Consider the following 17,628-nt stretch of genomic DNA (forward strand, 5'->3'; position numbering starts at 1 on the left):
GCCTTCAGCTTTGAGTATCTTGTCATTATGCAGTATCTCACCCACATTTACACGGGGCCTCTCAGATGGCCATCTTATTGATTACAAAGATTGGTATAATAGGACGCATCCCGAATGGCCGCCGATGTGCTGACGTGTGCATATAAATGAGGCATACGCAAACGCGCAGGTGGGCGTTCTGTGACCACATTACCGACAATTGACGGTTACGTCCGTAGCTAGCAACGCCACCCCGTTCCCCACACGCACTTTCTACGGCGGTAAAATCAAGCGGTGAACCGTTTCCCCCTAGGGCAGTGGTTATACCGATACAAATGGCTGAGTTCTATTAGCGGTACATTATTATTGGTCATTTTTTTTTTGGAATTCACTATCTTAAGTGGGGGCTTTTGTTATTAGACTTCAGTTGTGCCCCGCCATTCCGAATGACTAATTGAACCGCGTTAGTAACACAAAACTGTACATAAATTCACCACCCGTAGGGATTTTAAAGTGTAAATGGTAAAGTGAAAAAATTATCGACAGTCGTGTATTGATATTATTCCGTTGTCGACAAGACACCGTCCTTGAACGCAGTAGCTGCCTGGCGCTCATCTGCTGCAGCCTATACGATAAGCTCGCGACTCTACGTTCCGCTTTCTAACCCACCGAAAGAGTGCCGCTGTGTCAGCTCCCCCGTTTCCACCGAGTGTCTTAGCAGAAGACTGAACGTATATGCACGCACAAATGACGATATTATGCAAAGGTGCTCTTATATGCCGCTTAATGAATTAATGTGTCACATCTTGGATGTTTAACACGACGAAGCTATATCTGGGCTGTGAGACGAGCCGTAGTGGAGGGCTCCGGATTAATTTTGACCACCTGGGGATCTTTAACGTACGGCGAAATCTCGAACACACGAGTGTTTTTGATTTTCGTCTCCACGAGAAAAGCGGCCGCCGCGGCCAGGAATCGAACCCGTGTCCATGTGCTCAGGAGCACAACGCCATAGCCACTGAGCCACCGCGGCGGGTGAAAAGAAACACAGCTTTTAATCCATGTGAAGTGGTGTCCTGACGGTTGAGAACTTTTAGTTGGATCCTACTCACCAAAGTAAGCGCCATATTCCGATCTATATTAAAGTTTTGAGGAAGCGTCGTCTACATATTAGGAGCAGACGGCTTGCTGATCTCTGATGAGACCCTGCCGATTTAAAGAGAACTATTTCTTCAGGCTAATTTAAATGCAATGGAAGATGATCTTGAGAGCGTACCATAAAAGTAACCGAGAATTCACAATCGATCATTTTTCAATAATAAACTGGTGATATGTCTTTTTTACAGCGACAGCTGGAAAAAGTTTGCCATGAGGATATTTTTCTCGCCCTGCATCTGTCGCCTCGTCTCCGTCACAGCGTCAAGACGCATGCGCGACCGGCCACAAGTCTGAAAAATAAAAATGCTTTTGTCACTTGCTGCATCCAGATCACGCAGGTCGCTCATCTGGTGAAGACAGTTGCAAGTCAAAGGCACGGACTAAAGGATCAGGACACGCTGACGCTTATACAGCCCCAAATACGGGGTGATGTACGGCCCACCGTATTTGGGGACGAAGAGCAATGAAAAGAAAAAGCTCAATGTACTCATCCACAAGACGTATAAACTGTCTATGGGTCTCCCGTTATGTCATCGACAGAGAAGCTGCTGCAGCTCGGCGTCCACAACACTTGGGAGAAGTTGGCGGAGGCGCACAAGGTGATCCAGATGGAGCGCCTAAACTACCTGAGGTGGGCAGGGCCACCGCGATAGAGTTAAACTATTCGAACAAAATAGAAGCCAAAGACGAGAAGAAGGGGATACCGTTCCACCCGAAGGAAGTTATTGACGTCGCGGCTCTATCCTGAAGCATGCACGAAAGAACACAGAGGAGGAAAATGGCTAGACTGAAGGCGTTAAGAAGGGCGTTCGGCAAGGACGAAGATGCCGGGTTCGTGGATGCGGCTAAGCACCCGAGAAGAAGGGCGCATCAGGTGAACTTGGTGAACCGAGACGGACAGGAGCTGACGTCGGCAACAGTAGAGACGGGCGACTCGGACACGGCGGAACATATGGAGGTGCTGCTGGCGGCGACAACGGGCCGGAAGCACTGGTATCTTACCGAATCCCAGGCTGCCTGCAGGAACTATCAGAAGGGGCGTATTTCGATGGCGACGTTGCATATCCCGCGAATGATTACTGATGACGCACCGACCAGAAACTCTACATCATAAGGACAATCTCTCGCGGGGAACGTGGCGGCGGACGCCGCAGCCCGAGAACACGCTCTCCAGCCATCCCCACCGGGCTACCGCGCCCTGATCGCAATCCCCAGAAGGTATAGGATACATTACGGAGCACCACCGACTGGGAAGCAGGAGGAATTCACCACCACACCCAAAACTCAGCAGAGAGGACGCGGTCCTGCACAGACAAGTAAAAACGAACACGTCCCCACATAGAACGTCATGTACCTGATACGTAAAACTTGGAATTGAAGAACGGCTCCGTTTCGAACACCCTATACTCCATGGTGCTGGAGTGTGCGGACACCGACGTACCACCCATTGCCCAATCAAGCGAGGAGCAGTGGGAGGCCAGGCTTACCAGCCCCGTCCCTGAGGACCGGCTTGTGGAAATGGCAAAGTGGACGGCTAGGGCCCATGGCATCCCGGACTACGGGCGTCAACAAACTAGGACGGAATGCAAGTCGTCTGCTCCGATAATAAAGCTTATTTCTGCTACTGGAAACCGAACTCTGGTGTCAGTACTTTGTTAAATTTACGATGTTAAGAAATGGCTTTTACTACCTGACATTCGTTTAGCATAGGATAATTTTGCAGTAATGATCTAAGGTGTGGGGTTCTTGACATGGTCATGTACTGCAGATAAATAAAGTCCAATCAGTGATATCACAGAGTCGCTTGGTTTTAAATGCGACAAAATAACGATTACTCTATACCAGGGCTGGGAAAAGATCGAGAAAAATCATCCCGGAATTGTAACATTGCGACACGTCTGCTGCAGACGCGAAATACAAATACTAAGATACATTCTCTTCGGCGTAACCGTATATCTCAAAGACACTTCTGTAAATACATTAAAAGTGTATCCCAGCCTATCGATGAAAATATTGCCGCGAACCATGCATTGGGTTTGTTTATTTGTGTTTTGCTTTTACCGCCCGGCTGCGCCGGTCTGTGTTATCTCCGTGCCAAGGGAAGCGCGTGTTCCATTCTTTCTTTCTGTGCCGCATGTGTTATCTGTTCTGAGAGGGAAAGCATTCCGATCTAACGTGAACATCCCGGAATAATCTTCTTGCATCTACAATGTTCTCGATGCGAATCGACGGTTCCAGAACCACGCGCGCCGAAAGATAAAAAGCCTGCAGAGCAGACGCCGGGGCATTCGATTCTGCGACGCTCGCTGACGCAAGTCACTTTGTTGACCGCTGCTTCGCCGCCTCTGTATTCTTTTGAGTTGTTAGGGGAGCACAAGTTCGCTCGAATAAACTTGTTTCTCCTGCAAGACAACTGCGTCGTCCTTGGCCTCGTGACAATATGGGTATTGAAAAACCTTTCATGTGCTTTGGGCGAAGTGTTTGGAAATATATCGATCAGATCGCAATTTGCGTGACGGGATAGGTATTTCAAGGCTAAACGATGGTTCCATAAACTACCCCAGATGATTTCTAAACTGATATGCGTATCACTCTTGTATAAGCAACCTTGCTAGCGGCCAAGGTACATTCATTTCATGACAGCAACCCCACCTTCTTAAAAGGGTTGTCCGTTTCCGACCCGTTTTCTTCGAAGAAAACTGTTTTTAACCCCCTGAAACAGCATGTTAGCGTTGCAAGGGATAAACACCTTCTTAGTGGTTCGCAAGTACTGGATCGTGACAATATTTTCCATCGGACTATTAAGATAACGGAAGAACATTTAGCCTAGTATAGGATCAGCCGCTCTCAAAGGGGGATAGAAAAAAGAATATTCGTCGCAAGAAGCTTGCTCGAGGTCATATATGATTTTATCGGTAAGAAGAGATCAGGTCATTAGGAGCAGCAACTGTACTCCTATAATAATGAGTGAGCCCCACGCATTCCTTATCCGTCCCAGTTGGCGTAAAGCGTCATCTTCAGATACACGTAACCATAAGTCCAGGAACCTGTCGTCAAAATTCCCAATGGGTGCGAAGGGACCTTCAAAAAATAATGAAAGTAGGTTCTAGGGCATTTATATATTCATCCAAAACTGCTAACATTTCCCCTGAAAATATGTCTCCCCGCAATATTTCTGCGAATTGTAGTAGAACCGGCTTTAAAACCTACTATAATCGTTGGTAACTGTATAAAGCTGACTTTTCTACATTAGTTATTGCAGTTGCTCATTAGAAAAAATTGAGTTCGTGGTTCGCGACATCGTACAGTAAGCAACATTGAACTCAGCAGCACAAAACTCAGCGACACTAAACTAAGCTACATAACTGGGAAACAGAACTCAACGAAAAGTGATGCCCGTGAATTCTCACAACACAGGATACAGCTTAGGTGCTTTCATAGTTTTAGGGCTTGCAGCGTATCGCCAAACGATCGTAAAATCGCAAAGTACTTCACTTACCAAATTTACCTCGATTCGCAAAACCCGATGCTCTAAAGTATCTCTAAAACACTGCGGTGATAATTTGGTACCGTGATACTGCCCAGCCCTGATTTATCCCCGCCACGGTGGCTGCATGTCTAAGGAGTTGCGCTACTAACAGAACGGCGTCGGGTTTTGATTCCCTACCGCGGCAGCGCTTTTTTTGCATGCACAGGCAAACAGAAACACCCGTGTATGTATCAGGTTTCGGCGCACATTAAAAACGCTCAGGTTTTCGAAGCTAAATCATAGTGATCCAGTACGGTTTGATCATAGCCTAAGTGAAACCCCGTCGCGCCAAATCCCAATTTTACTCATCCCTCATTGCGAATTATTCGCAATTGAGACAATATATGATTCAAACTTACAGAGCAAGCCTACCAGAAATCTCTTCTGATTTTATGAGAGAATCTGGCCAATCTCTATCACAACTTTGATAGCTGAGGCCAAGAAACACTATTTAGCTTAGACCTACTCGTATCTAAATTAACGAAGTTATTCATGTTCAGCGCAGCCATCTGCTGATTTTCCTTCGCTGTTAGACAGAAAACTATGCATAGTTTTAAACGTTAATGTCTTAATGCTGTTTCTAACATTTCACTTCACATGCGCAATTTTATCCTTTGTACAGGTTCAATACTTATTTGAAATAACTTTTAAAAAATGTGAACAGAAGTAATGTGCAACGGTACTGTCTGGAGGACAACAGCACAAATTTGTCCATAACGCGTAACAGTATAAAACGTTTTATGGAAAGATTATGGCGAAAACCTACATTAACCGTCGGAAAAGTACCCCGAACTATTTCGGTTTCTAAGCTGTCATTACAGCTGTAGTCGCGTAATGTGAACAGAAACCCTTGCAGCTGCCTAAAATTTTGTTACTCGCAATGAAAAGTTCCCTGATTGTCTGCGACGGATTTCATGTCGGGCGATACAGAAATAAAGCACGAGGAAAAGGAGGGCGCGGCTCAGAAATACAACTCTACAAGGAGCGGGTGGGCATGCGCACAGCCACGCGTAAAAACAGAGTGCTTCTTATTGAACCTTTTGAATTTCAGAAATCAGGTGAGCCGACCTTCTCACTCCGGCTCCGCCTGCTCCTCCCACCCAGAGGCGCAGCAGTCACCGACTATCCAGGGCGGAAAGAGCCCTGCGACGTTCAGCTGGACACTCGGTGTGGTTCAAATGAACAGTAATGTTTTTGCTTTCACAACCCATAAGTTCTTCGGTGTCCTGAGATTTTTTTTTTATAAAGAAGAAATTTACAGACTTCCGTCTGTCAGTGACTCCGGTGCCCGTTACATAAATATGTAGCAATCCTTTACGACGCATCTCACTGCCCACGTCACACACTCAGGGTCACCAGCGTGTTAACACCGATGTTACTTTTTATTACGCGGTTGTCGCATTTTTTAATTAACTGGGGAATATATCGGGCGTTAAATTGTGTATGCAGGAAATTTAACATACAACGACTCAGCTGGCCGCGCAAATGCGTTTCGCGCACGGAACTGGGAACAGATCATTACGCGTGTGTGTTCCGGGCCATGTGATGCAGCGCCGTCTCGCGCTGACATGCTTCGAAATGTCGGCTCCTTCCTACGCTCAGCGAATGGTTGGGCGCGTGCCTTCGTTTCACTGCAAGCCATAAAATATCATGCGTCATTCCTAACAAACGTCTTACAGCAACTAGCATTTCAGGGAGATCAACATGCAGCACTAGTCACTAAAGCCGAAGGAAACTGATAATGCTATAACTGAACAAATCCATGCTGCACACGATCGCAAGGAAGAACTTCCTTTCCTTATGAAGCAAATCATCCTTTACTGAAACGGGGGGGGGGGGGGGGGGGATGATCTAAAACTAAAACTAAATGTTACGTTAAGCTACCCTGCTAGTGGCCTCTTATTTCCGATCCTTAATTTCTCATTCGTAAAGCTCTCGGAACTCTTCGTCTGCTATTGGAGCGCATATTCCTACCTCTGCATTTCCACCTGAACAACCACGCAAAGGGGAGGCAACAAATCTCTATTGACGTCAATGTTTTCACCCCCGAGCCCTTGTGTGGCAGCGGTGTAACTTTGTAGTTTACAGGTTACGATCAGAAACAGGCGCGGCAAACACTGCTCCATCGGCGCATCACGGAAACAAGAGCAATTGGGCCTGAAGGTCGAGGTGCTCGCACTAGCCCTCACATAGCAAGCGCAAACTTGGAATCCCGATTAGTCACCAATGGCTGGAGCATCCATGTTCTTTGCAGAGCTCATGGAACAAATCATGCCAGTTATCTTGACCCAGTTGCTTATGGTACTCCGGGATGAATTTTATTTTGTGGGCGTAGGCGGAATATAAGTTCCAAATGACGTTTGCAATTTGTCTATGTTTGCGGGTGAAGTGTTTGGGAAGTCCCCAGCGACTGTCTAGGCGACCATCAAGGAAGTCTGCCTCCTCACAACACGTAATATTTTCGACAAGTGATGCATAAGCTGCCGATTGAAGTCTCTGAATAAAGGTTGTATAATCAGAGGGTGACTCCCACTCACTATTAGGCGAGTCACGAAAGAGAGGCTAGCTGGTGACATGTATTTGTGTAAATTGGTCATTACATTGGTGTACATTGTGTACATTGTGACATTTGGTCATTAAGGGTAACAGAGTGGATCCCTAGAGAAGGCAAACGTGGCAGAGGGTGGCAGAAACTTAGATGGGCAGATGAGATCAGGAAGTTTGCGGGGACTAATTGGTCGCAGTTAGCACAGCACCGGGGTAAGTGGAGATTAATGGGAGAGGCCTTTGCCCTGCAGTGGGCGTAGATAGGCTGGTGATGATGATGATGCTGATGATTTGTGTACAGTTCAAAGCCTAATTTCAATGGGGGACTTGTCACTTGCGAATGCTGAGTAATGTGTTTATTTCAAAAATATTTGATGTTATGAAGACAGAGGGTAAAAATTACGCCCACCTCCCCTCGCGGGAACCCTGGTGTGATGCGACGCTGAGGAGGGTTGAAGCGCAAGCGGAGAGCAACCGTCGACCGAAAGGCCACCGGAGAGCGGCACACCGGTTATATGCGCAGCGCGGCCGTAGGAGAGGAGACCGCGGAGAGAGAGAGTACTGCACATGCGCAGCACCGCGCGCAGTGCCGCCCACCGGCGGAGTGAGAGCGCGCTGGGCCGCACACCCACAGATGTTGAGAGAGAGTGTTTGCTCTCACCTGGTCACGCGCCGGCGCCAGTGCGTCTGCCGCGGCTATGACGCAACACAATCTAACACAATCCACTTTAATCCAATCCAATCCAAATCCAATCCAAGCCCAGCCAAGCCAAGCCAAGCCAAGCCAAGCCAAGCCAAGCCAAGCCAATCCAATGCCCTTCGCGAGAGAGTGCTCGGTATCGGAGAGGAGAGGGGGTGAGCGGAGGAGAGTGCGGACGCCGACGACGACGACGGACGCACGCAGGAAGGACAGGGCCGCCGACAAGAGATGCTCTCAGCGTCGCATCTAAAAACAGCGTAACATTCCGTTGCAAATGGTGGGCACAGACTCGGGTGTAAACAGTTGGGTTGTTGGGAACGGCATACGGTTGTAACCATTGATGGTGTCTTTGGGGCCACGACCACGTTTGTGTCTGGATAGCCTTAGACGGCACTGCGAGCGTTGAAGTCGCCACGATCATAGCTGGGGACATGACATACTACAGTAACACCCGGTTATAGCGAACTGCAATATGCGCCACGATTAGTTCGATATATCCAATAGTTCGATATAGCCGAACCTGCCTATAACGAGTCCCTCCCTCCCCCCTCCCCCCATCCCGCATGCAGAAACGAACAAAACAAAGTATGTTATTATAATACACAAACAATCGATTCATTGCAAATAATAAAGCAACCCGCCGCGGTGGCTCAGTGGCTAAGACGTTGTGCTGCTGAGCACTAGTTCGCGGGTTCGAAAGCAAAAACGCCCGTCTGTACGAGATTTCGGCGCACGTTAAAGATCCCCAGATGGTCAAAATTAATCTGGAACCCTCCAGTACGGCGCAACTGATCGCCTGCGTTGCGTCGGCACGTTAAACCCCACAATCAATCAAATCCAAGCAAATAATAAACCTACTTTCCGCCTTAACTGCCTACTTCCAAATAAAAGCGGGGATTTTTGTTTTCCCTTTCGTTTTGGCAGCGTCAACTAGCACAGCATTCTTTACACGACGCATTGTTTCCACCAGTTCGAGTCCGTGTCCTTCAATATTGAAGAAATATTGGTGGAGGACATCGAATGAAAAAAGCTCTTCATTAAGCGTCGGACGGCTTTCACTCGCGACATCCTCTGCCTCCTCGGTGCTTTTCATCAGCATTACGACGGTTCTGCTGACAGTGTCCGCGTCCGAGGGGCTTACAGTGACGGCAACTTCGTCGTCGACACTCAGGAAATCTTCGAAGGACACTCTTTTCGGCACAGCATCGGGAAGGTTCGCGAGCTGCCCTCTTGGTCCGGACTCACTGACTGGGCGGGTTCCGTCGTGATTCCCGCGTGTCGGAAGCAGTTACAAGAAGTGTCGGTCGTCACGTCGCTCCATACTAGGCGCAATGTCTCAGTCGTTGCCTTTGCTCAGTGGTCGCGGTCAATCAACGTCTCAATCGCCGCTCCGAGACCATGCATTTTGGCGGCCATTCTAGGCACGCCGAGCTCGATATATCAGATGTGAGCTTCGTTATAAAATATGTTTGGCGTCTATTTCCGTAACTGGTTTATTTTTATTCGATATATAGCATAATTTGTTCTACCCGGGTTCATTATAGTCGGGTTTGACTGTAGTACACTAATATAATGGTTGAGAGGAGCGGCGGGGGTGGGGTGCAATAAGAGGGAAAGAAACTAAATGTCAGATTTCCAGGTTGACGGCGTGCATGTAGGACTGTGACTTCGTGTTCTTAAGAGTCAGTGCCGGATAGAAAGGACTGGTTACATTAAATATCACTACGCGCCAAGTTGGCCTAAAATCCTCGAATAGTGCGAGAGAAGTTCCACCTGTGGAATAAAAACGTCGATTGTCAAGGGGAATGATTGGATTTAAGAAGACTGCGTAACAGGGAAAGTTTCTTCGAGGAGGACCAAAAAGGTTTAAATTGGCACTATTTTTGGCTTTAAGAGGAATAACATGTAGTAAACCAGCGGCAGTTTTGCTGTGGCACAACAGGTGTAGCCCTTATTGACCGACGGTATTGCTACTAGGTGGTTCCTTTCGAGACGCTTCAGGTGTCTCGCGCTTTCGTCGTATTTGGCAACTCCTGCACTGGATCATTGCAGACGTCTGTTTAAAGTGGCTTTGCAGGAGAATTCGGAGCTTACACGTGTCATCCTGGCACACGCTGCGTTCTTTTTGAACGTCGGATGGGATGATGTGTAGCAACTGCGTAAGGTTGCGATCCATCGTCGGTTGCGATGTAGGCATGCTTTCTTTTTTACTGGGACTGCGGTCGCGACGTTACTAAGCTTATGGCTGAACGACTTGCGAGGGAAATGTCAACTGTGGGGATGTCATTTCAGCCAACGCTTTCTTCAATTCTTGGTTCTTTTATCTGGGTTGTTGGATTTCCTTCCTGAATGGCGAAATTTGTGTCACAATTTGTGAGTTGGCATTATTTTGTGGCGTACCGCTTTGGGATTCGTTCGTCGAGTCGGTTCAAGTGGATGGCCCGATCGTAGCGGTTCCACCGGGGCTGTTCATTTGGCGCGACTCTGTCAGCAAAGGAGACACCACCAGACATGCCTTTGGCACACGTGTTTTTCTTGGTGGCAAGCGGCAGGGGAAGTATTAGGCGACTGAAATCTGTCAGTCTTTTTTGCATACTGCACAATACTGCGCTCTATTCAGTAGCCACGTCAAGTGAATTGCTACAGGTGTGGCGGACTGCTGCTGTTTCAACTGGGGGCAGTTACAGGCCATCCTGCGCTTTTGGCAATGACCACGTAATATTTTACTACACTGGGCAACGTGGGTGGAAAAAAATGTCAACCACCCTGCTTGTTCTTAGTTCATCAAATAACCTGTACACGAGGTACAGATGCATGCTCACATCGAAACCAGCACTAAATCTTGTCGTCGGAATCTTTGGTTTCAGCTTCTATAACACCCTGTGTTAGGTCGGTGCTGCGATTCTTTTTTTTTGTCGGGATATTAATTATTTTGCAATCTAGCGAATCTGAATGCATGATGCGATGCGGCAGATCACGTTCAAATCCCGTCTGAATGCATGACGTGATTGGGACGAAGTTGCCCGGGATGTCATACTTGTGAGAAGCAATTTCGGCGAGATAGGCGTGCGGGCATTGACACAAATCAACTCTGCAAAGGCGTGCGTGGGAATGTCTCTTATGGAGTATTTTGTGAGTAGCCTAACCGTGGAGGTTACTCTGGGGTGACTCACCGTGTCGAATTTGATTGCAAGAATCACTGCAGGATATTGTTGTCTCCAGACGGGAAGAGGGATGTGTGCTCTCGCCTCTTCCTGTTGTTCATCCCCATCTATGGATGCATCCCGTATCAGCGATGAGGATCTCGAAGCGTTAAGCCGTTGGTCAATTTGGCGTCGCAGGGATACCGATCCGGAGCAATGCAGCGCGCAGATGTGACACAAGGGTTGTCGAGCGCGACGTTGCAGCTGTTGCTCCCGCCGGCCTCCCCGACTGCTGGCCCGACATCGAGGGCTCGCTCACCCGCAGGACTTCGGCGGTGTAGCATCTAGGTAGAGTTGCCTTACTATGAGTTTCCGGGGTTTACAGAAAAGTTTCGAATGGTCAGAGCACTGGAGAAGGGGTATCAAGAGATTACTGATTACTTCCCGATGATTCCTTAAAACTTTCAGCTATGTAGAAGGTTCACCCACACACATGAAAGACGGACAGAGCCGATGTGGTAGCCATCCGTACCGACCGACATCTACAGCAGGTATCGGACACCTCACCCAAAACTGACAACCTTTGGGCCGGGCCGAGACCAAAGCGTGAACATACCTCTTTCCAGGTCGGACGCCTCAAGGACCCGCCATGCATTTTCCCGTGGGCTAACTTTAGCGCCGTGGAGGCGGGAGGATATTTCGAGCATGCGCCTCGATCATCTCGATTCCTCGCGTCGACGTGAACGTCTGCCGCGATGTGAAGAAGCCCTCTCGTGCCGGCTCAAGTGGCGTTTGGAAGCGTCTGCTCCTTCCTCGGGATGATGGCGGACAGCGTTTTCTGTGACGCCCGTAATGTTGAAGACACAGCTGAGCATATTTTGTGCCACAAGTTCACCTCCCAATGGCAGCAACTATGCAGTGTCGTGGGCAAATGGACAATCACCCTGTCGACGAACCGAAAATCCTTGGAGAGTGGTTATGCTCGTCGTCACCACGAAGGCCATTGGTGCTCTCTGAATTCGCTAGCTATATTGACCCTTGTGGTAGGTTGTGGAAGCCGTGGTAGCATAACGTGTGCGTGCATGCTGCTTTTCCCTCTTCCTTGTTGTCTTCTGTTTTCCGTTTACCCTTATTTCCCAGATAGAAGTCAACACCAGGCGGTGTTGTCTGCTTAACATGCTTGAGTTTCCTCTTACCTTCTCTCTCTGTCTCTTCTTTCTGCGAGCCAGAAGTCTCGCAAAGGGAGCCTTCTGAAGGGAGCCTTCTCCCTTCTCGAAAAAGGGAACTTGCGAACCCTCTGGCTCCCTTCTGGCCTTGGAGCAGCCTCGCCGTGTGCTGTACGCGACTTTCAAAACTAAAGCTTCACACAGCCAAGCTAATGGGCGGTATAAATGTTACTGACATTTCCAAACTTAGATTTAGAAAAAGATTGCGAGCAAAGCATGCAGGCAAAGAGCCACGTCTAGAGGTCTAGGCTACGGAAGCAAATACTCCTCAAATTCATTTCCGAGACTCATTAACCCTAAATTCGACGGAAGAGGTTCTATATACGTGATACAAAAAAAAAATCAACACTTCAACAGTTAGTCCATTGTGGTGGCATTTGAAAATTTCTTCTTCTCACGCTTTCAAGTCTGTCTAAACACCCGGAATTATTATTTCCGTAATAAGAGGCCCCAACGTGCATTAAATTTTCAAATATGCAAGAATGACAGCTTTATGTAGATGATCCGCATTCTTAATTTCGGTGCTTTTACTTCTTTTTCTGTGTGTTTATATGGAGCATATACGGGCTTCTTTTAAAATCATTCATTGTTAAACCTTTCTCCGCCAACTGGCATCAGCCTGTTTATCCACGTTAATGAAAAAGTTTAACTATGACCGTTGGACGAGTTTGTATCGCACATTATAGGTGATGCGCGCAGAATAAGAGGACAAGTGCGTGTTGCTGTTTCCTCTATGGCGTTCACCTTACGCACTTCACATTTAGTATAAAAAGTTAGCCTTCACGCGGACCTAATTTCCAGATATTTTGATTGATTGATTGATTGATTGATTGATTGATTGATTGATTGATTGATTGATTGATGGATGGATGGATGGATGGATGGATGGATGGATGGATGGATGGATGGATGGATGGATGGATGGATGGATGGATGGATGGATGGATGGATGGATGGATGGATGGATGGATGGATGGATGGATGGATGGAGTGATTGATTGTGGATTGTGAGGTTTAACGCGCCGAGGCTACACATGGGCGCCGTAGTAGAGGGCTCCGGATTAATTTCGGCAGCCTGGGGATCTTTACCGTGCGCCGAAATCTCGGCGCCAGAAAAGCAGCCACCGCGGCTTGGATCGAACCCGCGTCCTTGAGCTCAGCAGCACAACGTCTTCGCCAATGTCCGATATTTTGCGAATACTTTTGATTCGCGAAACTTTTGAACACTCCTAGTTCTTTGTAAACATAAGTGTTAATTGGCTGTTGTCTTTTCAGTATCTTCAAATGACCAGAAAACGTGATCGCCCCGCGTAGTTCAAAACCGTAACACATTGCCAATTATTATTATTATTATTCTTTATTCGAAAGGGGAGACTCAAGGTCTAGTCAGGGATGGGGAAGGCGGTAAAGAAGGTGAGAGCGTCTACATTCTCTTGTGTATCCCCGTGGTACAAGCGAAAGTCCACAGGGACATAACAGTCTCTCTTGGGTGAGCCCGGCCCAGAGGAGGCGATGCCCACTCCTGGAGGGTCTTGATAAAAGAATGCCCGGATGCATAAAGTTGGCCCCGAGCCACAAACATCCGATTCTAACCATGGTATTCCCGACACTTCGTTTTGCGCCTTTCCATTTCGCGAGGTGCGTGTAAAGTTCACTAAAGCCAAGGAAACCCACTTACCTTCACTGAGAACTGTTCGAAATTACTTCTTGGTCATATGGAGACATATTACTGGGTCATACAGTATTCCATAGCTTACTCTGGCCTTTAAGAAAGCACACAGCGAAACATAATGGATATAGGGGCAAGAATGCGCAATAGAATGCAGTTTATATGATTTTTTTTAGTTTCCCGTGTCTGCTGTTTCACGAAAATTCTTGTCCACGGAATATTATAACTTTACATTTGGTTGGATTGGAGTAATAAGCGCGTGACTAAAATCTCGTTAACCGTATAGTTTTCTGTTTTTCTCCGTCTAAAGAAAGCGTCAGCCAATTTCTCAATTGCTATAGCCGTAAAACAGTTCACTAAAATTGGTTGGCGAACAGGAGGCAATACGTTGACCTTTTCAGTCTACCACTTTTCTTCAGTAGCGCTCGCGCAAATTCAGGGCAGCATTAAGCGGTGCAGGCTGTAAACAAAATTTATGGCTTACTGGAGGTCAACACTTTTCGTGCGTGAACGTACTAAACCATCGAATCGATAGTTAAAAGATAAAGAGGAAACAAACACCGCGCGAAAATCAGAAAAAAAAACTCGACTAGTTGAAAATAGGCTCACGGCACAAGAGCTGTGCTGAGCAGAGCATAGACGGAAAAGGCGACAGAGCTGTGCATGCAGGAGAGCAAATGAATAATCTAGACGGCGATCTTGCTCCTTGGAAAGTTTGCGAGTTTAAGCATGGCCCTGTTTTCAAAGCACGCGTAAGTGTCTGGAGTCTGCTCAGTTTAAGGGGTCGCCCAAGAAGCGAACCGTTCACGCCTGACAGAATATCTAAAAAAGCAATGGTCGACGAGTGAAGCAAATGAACCTATCAGCAGCGGGAAAAGGATGCGTTAAGCCGTCGTCGATGCACACTATGCACGAAAAGTTAAGGCACCTCGGTGTTTTCAATTCGTTTCGCTTTTGTACTGTGCTTTCATCCAGTGTTTCTTTTTTCGTTTGCTCTTTTTTTTTTTTTGTTATTGATCCGCAGCACATTCGCCGAAGTGCTTCAAGGACGCTATAGACTGTTGTCGCAATTGGTTGGCGGAACAAACATTTCTCGTTCACAATGACAAAATAACATTGATGAATTCGCAAGATTGTGTCAATAGCATTCAATGCAAAATATATTTCCACGCGTACTGGATTACTGTGTGCACACACAGGGTAACCTCTATATTAGGTCAACTTTCTCTGCTAGCGAATCCTTTCTACGCAAAGAAATGCTTGTCAAGGTTGACCTCATTCTCCATTTTCATGCGCAAAGGTAATAATATAACGGACTCATGAAAAGTGGGCTGTGAAATATAATTGCTTGAGCGAACCATGCTGTGATTTATGTGTGCTTAATTTCAAGCAAGTGCGTGCGCGCGCACGCAAGCACGCACACACACATGCCGCAACGTCTCGCCCGCGCACGCAAACATACACTCACGCACGCACGCACGTGAAAACGCAGTCCAGAAGCTGGTGTGTACACGGCGTCATAGAGGCGAATCATCCCCCAAACTAGCAATAACACCACCCTCCGCAACCTCGCCTCGTCGACGCGTGAAATTCAATTTTATGTACCTTACCAAGAAAGCAAGAAAACATCAATTCCGAGAGCAGAAACTTGTGGAATTATGAAGGGACCTAGTTTGTACTTACCCTTCATCCTTCTGCTGGCGAGCTAACGGAGCGAAATTAAATTTGCTTGTACGTTCGCACTGAACATCTACGTTGACATTTAAAAAATGGCGCTCTGGGCCGCCAGATGGGACTTTTCTTCTATTTTTCTGGCCCGTCGGCGAGCCAGCGCTGCCGTCGGATTGCGCACTTCAGACTGTGCGAAGTGGCAGCGCTTTTGTTTCTGCCGTAAGATGATGGCGATGGCAATTTCTGGCAGCTAGTGCTTCCCTTGAACACACACGGCAACAAAGCACGAAATGACCATTGACCATGACAGGCTATCCTGCCAGCCCTATCAATAAAATAAACAAGGCTTGCATTAAAGGTGCACACGCAGACCTCTCTGGTGTCACACATTCCTTTTTTTTTTGTGAGGTCCACAGGCCCTAATGAGGGTCTCTCAGCCATACTCTGATGGGCGCGTCGGATCTTGCATGGTTTCTGGGCTCGGTAAGCGAGCTCTGATGCCCCTGACTTTCCGAGTGGCTTAGGACCCTGATTGGAGGGATAGTAAACAGTGCTGCAGTGGACGCTTATAGGCTGTTCATGATGACTCTACCGTGAATCATGATTAGTTTTGCAAGTTAAAGGACAAATACATGATTTTCTGTGTGTGTATGACAGGCGAGGAGAGGGGGCGGTTGTCTAGTGGTGTCATTTTACCTTACTATAGCGACTGATTTTGGAAAGCTCATTGAAGTGTCCGTTACAGTAGGAAAGGTCTCGTGGAGAGATATAGAACGGAACATATTGGGAAATTTCTTGGGGGGGGGCTCTGTAAGGACTCCGAATTTAATTTTGAGTATTTTTTATGAAGCAAAAGAGCCAGTATGTTATATATTAAATGATGGCGCTTAATTTTCATTTCTGTGGCACTATAACTGCGCCTACGATCCAACTTTATGGGCTCACAAACTTAACCTAGTCCAGCAGATAGAAGAGACTTGGTCGATTCGCGTAACTCTGACATAGTGAGAGGAGACTGTTCTTCCGGTTTTTGTCTTAAGGTCTGCCAAAAAATTTACGTAGAAAATGATTCAGTGAAATGGCCAATATACGTAAATAGGAATGCGCACCGATAGTATACGCCATGTTTCTGATATAGTGAGAGTAGTACGGGTAGCGACGTAGCCTTTTTAACCCAGTACAAGGGGAGAAGCCTCGAGTTTCACATATCTGCAGCCAGTTTCTGTAACTTTGATGCAGCATAATAACGCACATTGCACGAAGCCGTTTTTGGTGACGACAACATTCGCGTGTTATGGAAGAAACTTGTTAGCATTCTCACAGCACTGCAAAAAGCGATGAGCAATGTTTTCTGGGGTAGGCTTTTGTGCTCAATACAGTTGAACTATTAAATAAGCCTGATTAAATTATAGGCTGTGGTTGCCTTTCTGCCCAGCTCTCTGCGGGCAGGCTACAAAGCTGTACAAATTCGCGCACGCTGAAAATGAAAGCTCGCCCTTGCACGTCTGCCCGAAAATTCGCTCAGCGCGATCTCACAAGGCGAGGTACCACCCACCACCTGGACGAAATTGCGTGTGTCTGCGTTATGCATTTCAAGCATTAAGTTCCCAAGCGGTCAACTTCGTGATATGGTGGTGACTGAATATTGGTTGCCTAAATAAAAAGTCCTGGCACATTCACAAATTATTTAGGGTAAGAACAAGGAAAGGCGAGAAACAGCTACTGCTCGTCGCCGTAAGCCGGAAAGGAATTGGCGAGAACAGTTTCAGATGCAGGGAAGGGGTTATTGATGTGAAGTGGGTGGGGGGGGGGGATTCTGGGAATGATGTAGGGGGTAAACGTTCTCACGTCTGTTTCCGCAGTAGCGCGGATACTGCAACAGGAAAGAAATCTATACCGCAACGCTGCGTTTCGCAGAAGAACGAGACATGTGATTGACGCTGCTTTGTTTAACTATACAATGCATACACAATTAAGGAGTAAATAAATGCCTTAACATTTATTTA

The 17,628-nt window shown here is 47.2% G+C and overlaps 1 protein-coding gene across 1 annotated transcript in view; it reads right to left on the reverse strand.

Annotated features, from left to right (window-relative positions):
• Window positions 1–17,628, reverse strand: part of LOC144154981 (uncharacterized) — a 491,283-nt gene that overhangs the window by 109,726 nt on the left and 363,929 nt on the right. The window lies entirely within an intron of this gene.

The sequence above is a fragment of the Haemaphysalis longicornis genome, unplaced genomic scaffold (genome assembly GCF_048455015.1).
Source record: "Haemaphysalis longicornis isolate Haplotype H1 unplaced genomic scaffold, Haemaphysalis longicornis Haplotype H1 scaffold_1, whole genome shotgun sequence".
Lineage (NCBI taxonomy): Eukaryota > Metazoa > Arthropoda > Arachnida > Ixodida > Ixodidae > Haemaphysalis > Haemaphysalis longicornis.